The 14,637-nt window shown below is 42.1% G+C and overlaps 1 protein-coding gene across 2 annotated transcripts in view; it reads right to left on the minus strand.

Moving 5' to 3' along the window:
- The window catches only part of LOC138577770 (disintegrin and metalloproteinase domain-containing protein 10-like), a 680,452-nt gene that overhangs the window by 246,069 nt on the left and 419,746 nt on the right, over positions 1–14,637 (minus strand). The gene's annotated exons all lie outside the window — the stretch shown is intronic.

The following is a 14,637-nucleotide window of genomic DNA, read 5'->3' on the forward strand; positions in this document are numbered from 1 at the left end:
ACCCTTCCCAAGAAGCTCCATCGTCGACTAAAAATGCAAAACTTCTCTGACGCTAATCAACCCATGCTACACTCTTCTATAGCTGCTCTAAATTTCCTCCTCAACGTCTTATTAAAACTGTATTATAACATACAAAGGGATCTTAAGGACCAAATATCTATAATACACATAATGAACAATAAAGTGGCCCTTGTAGAGGGCTTCATTATTGCTAAATAAAATAATCTGGTGGAGGAGACTCGTTTTAGGTCCGGCCAACCGCAATATCATGCAGATAAAAGATCACGTGACTTGTTTCACTGACCTACATTGCTGAGGATATGGTATTAACGGGGAAAATTCTGAATAATTCTGTTCAAAATGAATGTACCATTGCACTTGTGGAACCATCATATCACAGTGCACAAGAGCAAAGGAAGGCTAAAACGAAAGGGTAGTCAAAACACAAAAAAAGAAAAAAAACATTAAGAATATTAAAATGCTTGTGAGAAAATGTTTCAGAAAACTGACAAAACTCCTTGATTGAAAATAACCAACTGAGGTTCCATGGAAGAGGATTTACAAGAAGGTGAGGAACAGATACAGTCATGGGTAAGGAGCCTAAGAAATTAACGTAAGCTAATTTAAAAGACACAAAAAGGTTTGGGAGCCCCTCTACAGAGAACGAATATGGCCAAATAACCTGGTCTTTGGGAAGGTGCTCAATCGGGAGGCTCCACAACCGCGTTTTAGTTCACTATAACTTTCACAGAGGTGAAATATCCATTTGCATATCAGTGTGGTCCCACCCACTTGGGCAGTGGATATTTCTCTTTTGTGAATGGTGCAGTGAGCTAAAACGTGGGTGTAGACCCTCCTGAATGGAAGAAATACCATAGAACAGAGTATCAGGCCCATGTTCGTTCTCAGTAGAGTGGTTCCCACAGTCTTGTTTAATTTGTAAAACTTGGGGTTCCACCCTAAGTAACCAAGTGTAATCCAGACGTGGACCCCTTGCTCACTGTGCTTCACCTCGCTGAGGAAGACCAACAAGGCTGAAACACATGTCTGGGGTTGTAGATGGTGATCTTGTTCAGAGGAGAATTACCTAGCATGTGTGTGCTGGACTGCCCTTGTGGGTGGGACAAAGAATGATACGCAAATGTATTTCTCCTTTGTGAAGGGTGCAGTGAGCGAAAACGTCATTGTAGATTCTCCTGCGCGGAAGACATTCCACAGAACAGGGTATTTGATCCATGTTCGTTCTCAGTAGAGGGGCTCCCACACTCTTGTTTAATTTGCAAAACTTGGGGTTCCACTATGAGGAACCAAGTGTAATCCAAACATGGACCCTTTGCTCACTGTGCCTTAGAGAGGATTAGCTTCACCTCACTGAGGAGGCCCAACAAGGCTGAAACACATGTCTGGGATTGCTGATGCTACTCTTGTTCAGAGGAGAATTGTCTATGATTATTATTATTATTATTATTGTGCTATTTATTTAGCGTGGACCTAGCTTGGAAAAGCAACAGAGTGCTTTACAGAAGTATACAACAATACAGATACATAACGGAGCACTTTACAGAGGTATACAACAGTACAGATGCATAACAGAGCGCATTCTATCATTTTGGTGCTGGACTACCCTAGTGGGTGGAACCAGACTGATGTGCCAATTGATATTTCTCCTTTGTAAAGGCTTCAGTGAGCTAACACGTGGCTGTAGACCGTCCTGAGTGGAAGAAATTCCATAGAAAAGGGTATTTGAGTCATGTTCATTCTCAGCAGAATGGCTCCCACACTCTCTTGTCTAATTTAAAAGACCTTTGGCAAAGTCAGGTTACTAAAATATAATTTTATTTTTTAAACAACAGCAAAAATATGCAAGTAATGAGCCCCCCATATGGATGGACAAGAAATATCGGCTCAGGTAACAAATGAAAACAACAGGCAGTTGAAAGACTGTGAGGTAAAGACCAAATGTGAGTCAATAGTAAACATATCGGACATCTCGATAATATATTCTGAGGGAGGTTTTGAGTCAAACGACTAGCCGACTATCATTACAAAACTCAAAGGGCAAAAGTCGCTGAAAGTGAACCTTTTCCCTTCATGTCCTTAAAAGGCAAATGGCTCCAGATAATGGGAAAAACAACCATAAGCATAAAAATTGGAAAGGAGAGGAGAGCACTGAATCTAAACTGATGGAAAGAAGTAACAGCGGGATTAGGAGAGAAACATCAGCAAATGAGACATTACGATAAAGGGGGCTCTCTGTACAGAAGCTTCTCTGTGAGCTTGGAAAGCATTTTAAAATCAAATTGTCCAGTGTTACTGAACCGAAGTAACAGCTTAAAGGGCTACAGGAGATACCCATGTTTATCTAAGAAATATAACACCTAAAGATATTGAACTGGTAACATTCCTTGAAGCTGACAGAACCGATGTGGTTAAAATAGCTTTAGTATCTGCTTTCCTAAAAAATATCGTACTGGAACATGCTCCGGTGATAGCTATGGTGGGTTACGATATCTACAATATCAAGGCGACAAACCCATTGGGAAAACCATCACAGGGGAGAAGGATCTGCAAGAGTGACAAGAATTTGGTGAACTAAAGATATGCTGTCCCTCCAGGCCTACTGGAAAGCATTGAGTATTATTCCAAAATTACAACAATTTGGCAGGACAAATGAACAGCCAAGAATGGGCTTGAAAGGCAAGAGCGCTTATGTCCAGGGGAAACAACCCCTCGATCTGCTGAGAGTACCTAAACATGCTATCCTCCTGCAGCCACAGCCAACTATTTAATGGATTGATTGCAGTCTCTAGTTTGACTACATTTGATATTATATGCTTACAGGAAACGTGGCTGGAGGAGTGTCCAGCCATGGTGGAATACACAGAGAAGGGATTTAGGGGACACCCCTTCAGTAGTTTGATTGTAGCGATATGAAAAAAAAACGTAATCTGAGCTGTCATCAAATAGAACTTCTGTGTAAAGACATTCTAGCACTAAGACTAATTTGGGATGAAGTGGGGGTAGGAAGAGTAATGCATGTTTATTGGTTAACATGTATTGGAACCCTAGACATTCCTGGTCGAACCCTTGCTTAAAAGCATGAATGACATCCGCTCGGACTGGTATCTAGCAAACCCCCCGGGTTATAATCACGGATCACATAGACTGCAATTGTATGAAAGAGCTGTATGGAGAGGTGAGGCACAATGAAGAGTCAACTGCCAGGATGGAAAGAGGTAGATTATGGAATAAACTGGTGCATTCCTAGAATCTGATCAGATTCAATGGGAACATTGACGGGATGTTCCAGCCAGACATATTTGGTGAAATTGCAATAGGCTATCACTGTGCGTCACTGCTTCCTTTTCATAATTGTACAGTTTTTGAGGAGAGTGATTCCCAAGCTAGTGACCATTCCCTTCTAACCTACTAAATTAACATGAATATTGATTGCAAACAAGTGGCTCCGCTATATAGTAATATTGCCCTTTAGGCTCAAACCATCAGAGTAAGCTGGAATCAAAAAGTGGTGAGTCGTTTTAATAAGTGAATGCACAGAATTGCTTCTACATCCTCATGAATTTGGAGACGTGGTAAGAAAAGAGGTGGCCAAAACTACAGCCAAAGTCATATTATACAGATCAAATTTCGTGAAAACTAAGAACCGTGTTTTTGTCATACGGGTAGTGGAAAAAAGGAAATGTCTTAGAAAATAAATCATATACTGTAAGAAATATAAGTAGGAAGACGAATTGAGGATACAGATAAGGAAAAAATATCAAGGCTTTAAAAATGTGATTGAATCCTGTAAAACCCTACAATTGCAACATAATCCGAAATAAATACTGCCCATTTTGATGAGTAAAAACAAAAATATCTTTTGGGAATTGATACATTCAGGCAAGCAGATGCATAGCAGAGTAATAAATGCTATATCCGAAACATTAGGGATGTCATATTATGCTCTAGAATATGTCAGACCTACACAAAAATGGTCATGCCCTACTGCTAAGTTATCCAAAGTGTGACCTTTAGAGGTTGACCTAGAAGAGATAGTGATGTTAATTAATATATCTAACAAATCCTGCACTCCTGGCGCGGAAGGCCTTGCCAATATAACTTTAAAAGGAAATCCTGAGATGCGGGCGCTTATTCTCTACACATTGTTTAAGCGCATTCTTGTCTTAAAACTGTTCTTGCTTCCTGGAGTACAGCCATAGTCGTCCCTATTTATAAATAAATGCAATAGGAATGACCCGGGTAACTATCGCCCAATTGCACTTTTGGATGTGCCCAGTAAAATGTTTGCTTTTATAGTCTTGTAAAAATTGAATTTATGGCCAGACTCTACTCGACATGTGGACACTAACCAGACGGCTTTTGAAAAAACATAGGAACTTCCCTAAATGGCTTTATAATGAATCTAATCCAACAACAAGCCCCTTGAACAACAAACCCATTTATTATGCACTGAATAATTTGACTATAGTTTTTGACCAAGTAAACCAGTAAAGGTTATGGGAAAAAATGCGCTCTTGGGGCTGCCCACACTTCATACTGGACATTCAGGTTGGATAGGGAGGGGTCCCTTCACTCTCCTATACATACGTATAGAGGTGTGAGACAGAGGTGTGCGATGGTTCCCTCCCTGTTCAACCTCAAAAAAATATATATGATCTTACTTATGCAGATGATTACATATTGCTCGTCCAGACGCCATTGGGTCTTCAATGGTTTCTTGTTTGTTTTGATTAATTCACCAAAGATTTGGATCTTGGAATCAATGGACGTACAACAAAAATGTTTATTACACAAGGTATCGGGAAACCTGTAACAACAAAGTTTCATGGTCTCTTGGAAAAGAACCACTAGAAAGGGTGAATATCTGGAAATACCTGGTTTTTCAACTGTATTATTCAGTTATAATGAAATCTAAGTTTATCGAAATGAAATCAAAAATTACGTCATTAGTAGCACAAATGAAAGTAAATAGCAAATACGGGAAATTCATGCTCATTCCATGTATTAAATTTTACAAAGCAAAGATGGTTCCCACGCTAATCTATGGGGCAGAATTTGGAGATCCTAATTTTGCTTGGTGGAAAGTGGAGGCCAAATTGTAGAGAAGCAATTTAGGGATTCCGGCTTGTGATTTTAGCTTGCTCTTATATCAATTAAAGCAATGGTAGAATGGAGGCGCATTGCTTTGTGTAGGAGTATTTTAATCCCTACTCACTTGAAACTCCCTTTACATTGATCTTCATAATATGGTGGTTAAAGGAAACCTCTTAGTTTTAAATGAATGTATCTCTAGACCATTAGAATTCTCTGACAAAATAAATGAATCAAAGGAGTAACTAATTTCAGCCCTGCAACTTGTTAAAAAATGATATTTTGGACAGAAACAACCGAGGGAAAAAACAAATATAAAACATACTCACAAATAAGTTATGATAATAAAAATTATAATGAGCTACCTGAGTAGCTGAAATTAATTCATCATAAATAGTATAGAGGAATGTTCATGAAATTGAGATTTCATGTATTACCCACTAGAGAAATGTGTGGAATAAGACATAAGTGGCCATCACAGATTAGGAATTGTAGGTTTGGATTTTCTGGTGAAGAACCAGAAACCTTGAGACTACTCTTTATTGAATATCCAAATCTGACAATGATCCATAAGAGTTATTTCCAGAAATGTGCTTATAATGTAAACACTATGAGACTGGACCAAATTTGATTCAGGGTACCTAATGGAAATGATAATCGTTTGTCAATTGCAGCTATTTAGTACATTCAGGATTTACTAAAAATATGTCCAGACACGAATAATGAAAACTCAGGAAAGGTAAAGGGAACATACTTATATTCTGCTAAGCGTGACATAACAAAATGAATGTTGTATTTTAAATGAAATTCCTTTTTAGATAGGTTCCTTTTCTTTTTTATTCGAAAGCATGAGTTGTGATATTTCGCTATTTTGTTTTATTTATTGCGAGGTGGAATTCAATAATTTTGTAAATGTTATGAAACCATATACAAATAAAAAAATATACATATATAAGTGTGATTGCTAGGCTGACCTATGCTAGTACTGCCAGTCTGCATTTACTTTCTAACGGTGGCATGACATTTTTCACATGGCATCAAGGGTAAAGCAATCATGACAAGTGTTATTACGTGGCAAGTTTGACTTATGGTTTCAGTGTGCATTTATGTACTTACTGTTGGATGGCATCTGTTACTTTTTACTTGGCATCAAGGGTAAAGCAAACGTGATAAGTGTTATTGCATGGCTAGACTGGCTTACATTGGCGTCTGCAGTCTAGCCATATATTATTTTTGTGTCACAGCATTTTTGTACTTGGAATCAAGGGTAAAAGTGAACATAAGTGTGATTGCATGGCACACTGACCTATCTTGCTATTGCTAGTCTGAATATACTTTCTTTCTGTTGCACTGCATTTTTTACTGGCTGGGAGCACTTATGTGGTAATACTGGCAGATGTTGGTGCAGCATGCATGACCTGTATGGGTACGGCCAGCATGAACAGGTTTTATATACTGGCATATGTTGCGGGAAAAAGCATGATGAAAATGTGCTGCAAAATGGTCCTGTGCACTGTTGGTGACTGGCATCTATTGGGTTTTTCATGTACTACCATACAAAAAAAGTGGTGGCTTTTTACTCAGTTTTTCTGAAAAAGTGCTGTAAAGTGCATCATTTTAACCCATTTTTAAAAAGGTTCTCAGGGGAGAACCGCCCGAACCACCTTTGTTTCGGTCACACCTGCTATTAGACATATGCATATAAACCCATCCAATTAAAAAATGCACCAGCTGCCACTGACGATATCCAACAACTTTCTCATCTCTCCTTTTGTATCAAGAGTCGATGTCTGGTAAAGTATCCAGTGGGGATGCATGGGAGCCACTGTTTAGCCCCTGGACTTTCCTCCAATCGAGCTCCCACAAGCCACTGCACACCCCTCTTTTACCTGACTTCCTTTCTATTTCAATGTTCCTGTATGGAGAGCATTGAAAATAATGTGTAGAGATTTGAATTGTATGCAAGCCTGAAGGGGATTGTGCTGCCACCTTCAATGTGCGATCAAAGCAGGGCTTGACCAAGGGGTGAAAATTGTTGTGGGGTGGGAATTATATGATTTGTTCTGTACAATATTCATTATGTCACCTTTACATGTTTCTCTTTTCACACCCTTAGAATCGTTTCCTTGATGAAGAAGCTGAGCTAAGGCCACGCCTTTATCTCATGAACTTTCTGTTGGGTCTGTACTAAATAAAATGACCAAGTATGATGGGTTCTAACCCTGAAATTCACTTAAGGTTTCTGTTTGGCCCCTCGACCATTACAACATGTTGTGGTTCTCTGCTGTGGAAGCAAAAGCAGAGGAGGGCGTCTTTCTTGTAGCACAAAAGGGATTATGTTCTCTCTTAGCTCGAGGAGGGGGATAATAATATGGTTATCCTTTTATGTTATGTTATGCTATGTTATTGAGCATTTGTATAGCGCCTTTTACCACTGGTTTGATTCCAAAGCTCTGTGGGTTGAACGCCCTCGGGGAACACAGTCCATGTCAGTGGAGAGAGTAATGTACTAAAATGTGCGTGGGTGCACTCGGTATGTGTACAGCCAGTGTGCAATAGTGGTGTCTAGCTGCATACTAGTACTAAGTGTGAGGCAATGGTTGTGTGAAATCAGTAGAATGTGTGCAGCAAGACCAGTGGACTTGGTATCTGCATTCTAGCAGTGCTGGTTTTTGAGAGTGAGATTATGGGCCTCATTACAAGTTTGGCGGAACAAAAATTATGGTGCCGATAGCAATGTACCAGCACCAGGGCTTTAAGTGGGCCGGGGCCTGCCGGGGCCCGGCCCCGGCAGTCTCCAAAAAGTGGGACTGAGCCGGGGCCCTGCCGGGGCCCCCCCTTCCACTGCACGCAACATTGGCGGGATGCATTATCCTGTCGCGGCGGCAGCCGCGACGGGAGATGCGCCTGCCATGAAGTCAGGCGATCTGACAGAAGTGGCAGCCAACCACAGCGATGCTGTGCCTGGCTGCCACTTCTGTAAATCATAGTAACTGCCTCTGGTGACCTCTCGCGCGAGGGGTCACCAGAGGCAGTTACTGTCCCTTTGTTTCCCCAGGTCGCCGAGGCGTCTTTAACCCTCGGCGAACCTGGGGATTCCTCGACATTTTTCGAGGTTTATGAAAGATGGCTTGAAAAGTACACAATTCAAGCCATCTTTTATAAAGCTTTGCCGACGGACAATTTTGTCCGTAGTCAAAGCTTTATAAAAGATGGCTTGAATTGTGTACTTTCAAAGCCATCTTTTATAAAACCGAAATGTTTAAAAAAAAAAAAATGGCCTGAAAAGTAGGCAAACCGTAAGCTATGCACACACACACATATATATGCATGTTATATATCTGTGTGCGTACCTTACTATGGTTTGTGTACTTTGCAAGCCATCTTTTCTAAACATAGAAATACTTCTATGTTTAGAAAAGATGGCTTGCAAAGTACACAAACTATAGTAAGGTACGCACACAGATATATAACATGCATATATATGTGTGTGCATACCTTACGATTTGCGTACGTTTTAGGCCACGCCCCCCACAAGCCACGCCCCCAAATGAGGGCCCCCCCTCGATTTCTTACCCCACTTAAAGCCCTGACCAGCACCCTTTATGGACAGCCAAACTGGAAGTTTGCCGGTAGGGGCACAGAACTTCCAGGAGTCCTGACCTGCCGGGAGTTCATGCCCCTACCGGCATGCTTTTCCCTGAAGCACCGGCACCGTTACTAACGGTGTCAGTGCTTCAGTTTTCCCATTCGCGTGGAGTCCTATGGGACTCCATGGGAATGGGAAATAACGCTATTGCCGCTGCCGCCAATGATGTCCCGGTAGCACTGAGGCCCTATGTGTGCATCTCGGCCGATTTTGAGGATTATAGCTGTGTTCTAAAAACTTTTGAGGTGGACATGGAGGTGTGTAAGTATGTGTGAATAAAGGCCAAATTAATCGAGGGGTATAGCTGCATTCTATTGTTTGTTGGTGCAGAGGAGAGTTAGCATAGTGGTGTGTTTGAGTGTCTATGTGATTGCCAAGTGGATCTTATTCCTGTTGAGCTTCCACTGCCTGTTGAGGGGGTGGTATCTCCTTTGGGTTTGGGCTGTTAGGCTAAGGTCTTGGTGACGGGAAGACAGACGGTTGGTGACAGGCAGATCTGTCCCAAAACTCATGTTGTAACTGAATTGGAGCTAGCGACATACTCGGTCAGTAGTTCTACTAAATGGATTCCTTGATAGGTAGTTCCACTTACACATTCCCAGATAATTAGGATTAGTAAAGAAAAAGTGCTAGAAGGTTCCTTGGAAAATATTTCTCCTCAGTGATTTCCAGACTTGTGAGATTAGGAAGCAAGGGCATTTCCTGGACTGATAGCGTAGTGCATATTTGCATGGCAATGATCAAGTTCATAAGTGCTATTAGTGGTTCGGTGGTAGTTCTGCTAGATAGATTCCCGGTAGGTAGTTCTGCTAAATATATTCACTGGTAAGTGTGATTAGCATTATAAGTGCTAGAAAGCCCCCTGGTATCTAGCTCTGCCCATGGATCTCCTGATGGGCAGGATTAGCAGGCATGTGCATGTGCCTTCTTGGACTGATTGTGTGGTGCAAATTGCATGGCCTTGATCAAGCTCATGAGTGTTATTAGTGCTTGGTATACGAGTCTAGTACAGTCAGTCTAGATTATTGGTGATAGATAACTCTCTGCCTCTGAGCATACGGTATTCTTGTGGATGAGGTAATGAGTCAATTTCGTCAGGTACATGGGTGCCACTACCATTTGGGTTTCAAGTCTAGGGCAAATGCTCCAAGAAATATGGGTAGATATCGTCTGGCCTGAGCGTCTATGAAAGAGTCCGTAATGAGCGGGATACCACGCAAGTTGTTGGTCGTAGTGGTAAGTTAAGTCATTCACTGCATTCCTTTATGTGTTTTTAGGCAAAGAGACAAGTTTTGAGTGCCTTCCGGAAAGCAATGTAGTCTTTGCTGGGTCTGATGTGTGAAGGCAGTGAGTTCCACAAAGTTGGTGCAAGGGTTGAGTAGGTGGACCCTCCGATCCTGGCCGAATTGGAGGTGGGGACCACTAGGAGGAGCGCAATCGGGTTATAAGGCGTGATCTTTAGTTGTAGGAATTTGAGGCCTGCTTTGTGCACTGCTCGGTGGTTGATTCATAGGAATTTGAAGGTGATCCTGAGTCCAATTGGGAGCCAGAGTAGGGTGCGGTGAGCAGGTGAGATGTGGTCCGTTCATCTCAATGTGACAAACAGTCTGGCAGCCGAGATTTGTACTCTCTGGAGTTTGTTTAACTGGTAGGCCGGTGCACCCAGGTAGAGGGAGTTCGCATAGTCAAGTCTGGACATGGCAATAGACATGATTACAGCCAGTCTGTTGGGCTAAGAATGGTAAGGGAAGATACGCTTAAGGAGCCTAAGGTGGAAATAACAGGATTTGGATGCATTGTTGATGTGGTGAGGCAGAGTTAGGTCCGAGTACATTGTGAAGTCAAGGGTTTTGACAGTGGTGGCGGTCACGGGTGGGGGCCGAGTTAGGGTGGCCAGGGAGTTAGTTGGGGAATAGAGCAGTTTTGCTGCATACCATGATCTCCGTTTTACCTGGGTTCAGAAGGAGATGATTGGCAGTCAGCGGTCAATGCCTGTGAGACATGCTGCTAGATCCCGACGAGGGTAGGTGGTCGATGTGGGAATTCTCAAGATGATTTGTGTGTCATAGACATAGTTATAGCATGTGATGTTGTGTGAGCGGATGGTCCTGGGCAGAAGGTTCATGTAAAGGTTGAAAAGAAGGGGAGAGAGGCAGGCGCCTTGGGGTACACCAGTGTTTACTGGGCGTGCAGCATGGGGAGAAGGGGGAAGATGGGTGATTTGCTGTCTATGAGGAATGAGGTAATCCTGTTGAGTGCTGAATCTTGTATTCCTAAGTAGGGCGGTCACTCAAGGAGGAACATGTGGTTAATGGTGTAAAACGCTGCCGCCTTCTGAGTCTGCAGTGACTTTGAGGTCATCCAAGATGGAGATCAGTGTGGTTTCTTCCTTGGCATGGACGGAAATCTGACTGTACGGGATCTAGGAGATTTTTAGATTCCACAGAACCATTGATCTGTGAGTAAGTAGTGCGGTCAATGAGTTTTGCCAGAAATCTGGTGTTGGAGATCAGCCTTTAGTTGATTGGTAGGAGAGGGTCGAGGGAAGCTTTTTTAAGCAGAGATTTGACATGCACAGTTTTGAAGGATTTTGGGAAATTGCTAGAGGGAGTCATTAAGAATGGACCTCGCCAATTCTCCTGCACAGGACGGACAGCTGACAGATAGTAGTTTCGCAAACTCCTCGCCAGAGATTGGGTTGAAAGAGCAGAAAGAAGGGTTCTCTGAGGAGAAGGTGGTTGGGTCTGGTGGAGCAGGTGTTGAGCGGTTGGACAAGATGGAGAGTTTGGCGTTGAGGGTGGCTGTCCTTTCTAGGGCTGTTTCGTGGAAGTGTTCAGACAGAAACATCCAATATGAGTATGTGGTGTATGCATTTTTGTGAGAATGAAGATAACAGTGCTTTATAGAATTTGCTGGTGCCTGAGCAGATATATTTTATCTATAAGGAGATCAGAGATCTTATCAAGTACACCAACAAACAAGATGGGGCTCAGTAAAAACAAAAAAAACAACATATTGGATTGCTTATGGGGTGTCTAGCAGAGAGAAAGTTAGTTCTGGGCCAGAACGGGTCTATCAATATATGGAAGGATTCTGGAGCCATTCAGCTGCTCCATGATGCATACCTGAGTGCATTGTGAAGAAGGCTCTGTTGTAGGGTCTGCCATTTTGTAGAAGTCATATCTACTGTGTAAGCTTGGGGTAGGCGTTACAGAATATTTCCTCTATGAGCTTCTTTTGTCCCCTATGTGGCTAGTGCATTCTTCTTCTTGGGTTTTCTAAAGCGAGCAGGCAGTTCCATGATGCCTGGATGAACATTGACAAGCGCTGTTTTGGCCAATAAATGATGCAACATTTCCATTCCCTTGATCCCAAGCTAGACCAACTGCTAAAGTTAAAGTGGGAGACGTGCAGCACAGAGTAGAAACATGCGATATCTGTGAAAATGAGCAAAATAGCAGGTGAGGCCATCATGGCATAGCCTTTGTTCAAAGATAGCCTATTTTTTAAAAGTCAAGGCCACTGTGTAAGATGGCGAGAGAGTTGTCAAAAGCTGCTTTGAAGAGCTATATTTTGTTTCCCTGCTACTTCGGACAATACTGTTTTTCCATTTGTGTGCTGTGATCCATTTCATTTGCAATTATTGTTGTTATTTATGCTTCTTGATGGTTTGTTCTGTGCATTTAAAGAATGTATCTCCCAATACATAACAAAAATATTGTCCACTAGCTAATGTACCCAGCATTGCCAGGGATCTTATTTTCTTATAGGCACTATTTGTTAGAAATACCTTAAGGTAGCTTTACACTTTTTGGAAAGGCTCCATAATAATAATAATAATAATAATCCTGCATTTATACAGCGCTACGAACCCTCAGGTATCTGAGCACTCCTTTTTATCACCCACGGTGTGTGGTGCTCATTTATCGACCTCGGAAGGATGAAAGGCTGAGGTTGGCCCTGCTGGGATTTGAACCTGTGTCAGCAGGCTCTGCACGGATATCAAAGCGAGCGCTCTACGAAAGGTGAAAAGAACTAATCACTACATTTTCCCATTATTTCTTTAAAAAAAAGTTTTCTTATATAGATTACACAACACAATATATTTTTCTTCTTAAAAAGTCATTCTGAAATGTATAACAGTACGTGAGAACATCATGGAGATCTATGGCAGCATGATGCCGATGGTGGCAACAACTATGGACCTAAAGATCAATCTTACTAAAGTACATGTTCATTGCAAGGCTTGTTTATAAACAACATTTTTTGTTTCCTTTTCCGGTGAACACTGTCACTTCAATTACTTTGGGCAGCATTTTTTTACTGCATATCCTTGTGCCATTACACAGCCTAGGTGGGCTCGAGATTGCGTAACGGCATGATTGGTGTTCCAACTTTCTGCTGAAGGTGATGAGGTTGCATTCCCGGAGGGGTCGAGTGAGTTATGGAATTATGTTGGATAGTGTATGGCTTTGTTGGCATCCACGCCCCTATCGATTGAGTTGTACTCAGTAACTGTGCCTGGAAGCATATCCTGGATCTGATCCTAGGGCCTGGACCTCGAGTTTAGTTCCTTGTGTCGGGACCGGTCTTTCTACGACCATATTGATGTTTCCCCGATTTCAGGCAAACGCTTCATGTGTGAAGGTGCTGAAATCCGGGGAAAGGGGTGGGGTGTCCAATGTCATGTAGCTAGTAATCTAGTAATGTCCAGGGTGGCCTAACAGGTAACTATGCAAAATGTGGTGCAGATTGGTGAAACAATGTGGAATTGTATAAGGAAGCTTCAACACAAATCCTGCCACAAATGTTCACTTTTATATATATAAAGATGACAAAGAGAGTGCATTTCATGGGCCCATTGCATCCTGACTAAAGCAGTGTTTTCGCGCGTCACCTCTTAGACGGTAGTATATGGCTGTCAATGTTATTGTTTTCTTGACTGTATCAGCCCCATGACGATATTTCCATTCACTGTATGTTCTATTTGCATGTGGCAACATTGAGCTGCAGCATGTCATGATACCTGGCTGATTTCCAGAGCATGTGTGGTAGATAGCAGTCAGATAAATTAAGACGAGAATAATGGAACAGTGCAACAAGTGAACTTGGTAATCAGTTCTACCGGGTCTCATTTTGACCAGTCTATCTACGTCTGTTCCTTAACTTTGTTTCCGGTCTGTTTCCTTCCATGCTACTCCCTCACCAACCGGTTCACATACCGGCTGTCTCGGTTCTCTTTACTACCTTCTATGTACACCATTTCCGATTGAAATGGCATTGCCATTACTCAAAAATACAAATACAAACACGTTATGAAGTGTAAACCTTGGAAGATCTCTTCACTGGGAAATCTACACAAGCAAACATTGGCATAGCCAACGAGCATAGCTTTGCAAATTCAGAGGATAAGTTTTTTTCGTCCTGTGGGGCCCCCCAAAACATCTGACCCTCTTCATTTACAAAGCCAGAGCTATGGACTTTGCCAACGCTTGTTAATACTGTTTTTTTTTTTAACACATGGATGTGGCAGATTTGGGAAGTTCGGCCTATTCCTGCTAAGCAGTTTCACTTGCATAAATCCTTGAATGCTTTAGATGTAATGGAGACGGGTCGAAAGAATAGAACGCTCAGTGGGGTCCTAGTGTAAATCCAAAGTGGATCCCACAAGGGGCGGGGTGGGGGCGGAGTTTGGGGTGGGGGCACTGCCTGAGGAGGCAGGGTTTAGGGGGGCAGAGCTGGCAGTTGACCTTCGATCAAAGGACATGTCCAAAATGATAGTTTAAAAGGGCACTATTTCTTTCATGCTGCTTTTTTTCCAAACTATATATCAATTCCACTTTAATCTACTTTCATGGCACTGGTGATGAGTTACT

The sequence above is a fragment of the Ambystoma mexicanum genome, chromosome 1p (genome assembly GCF_040938575.1).
Source record: "Ambystoma mexicanum isolate Mex_15411 chromosome 1p, UKY_AmexF1_1, whole genome shotgun sequence".
Classification (NCBI taxonomy): domain Eukaryota; kingdom Metazoa; phylum Chordata; class Amphibia; order Caudata; family Ambystomatidae; genus Ambystoma; species Ambystoma mexicanum.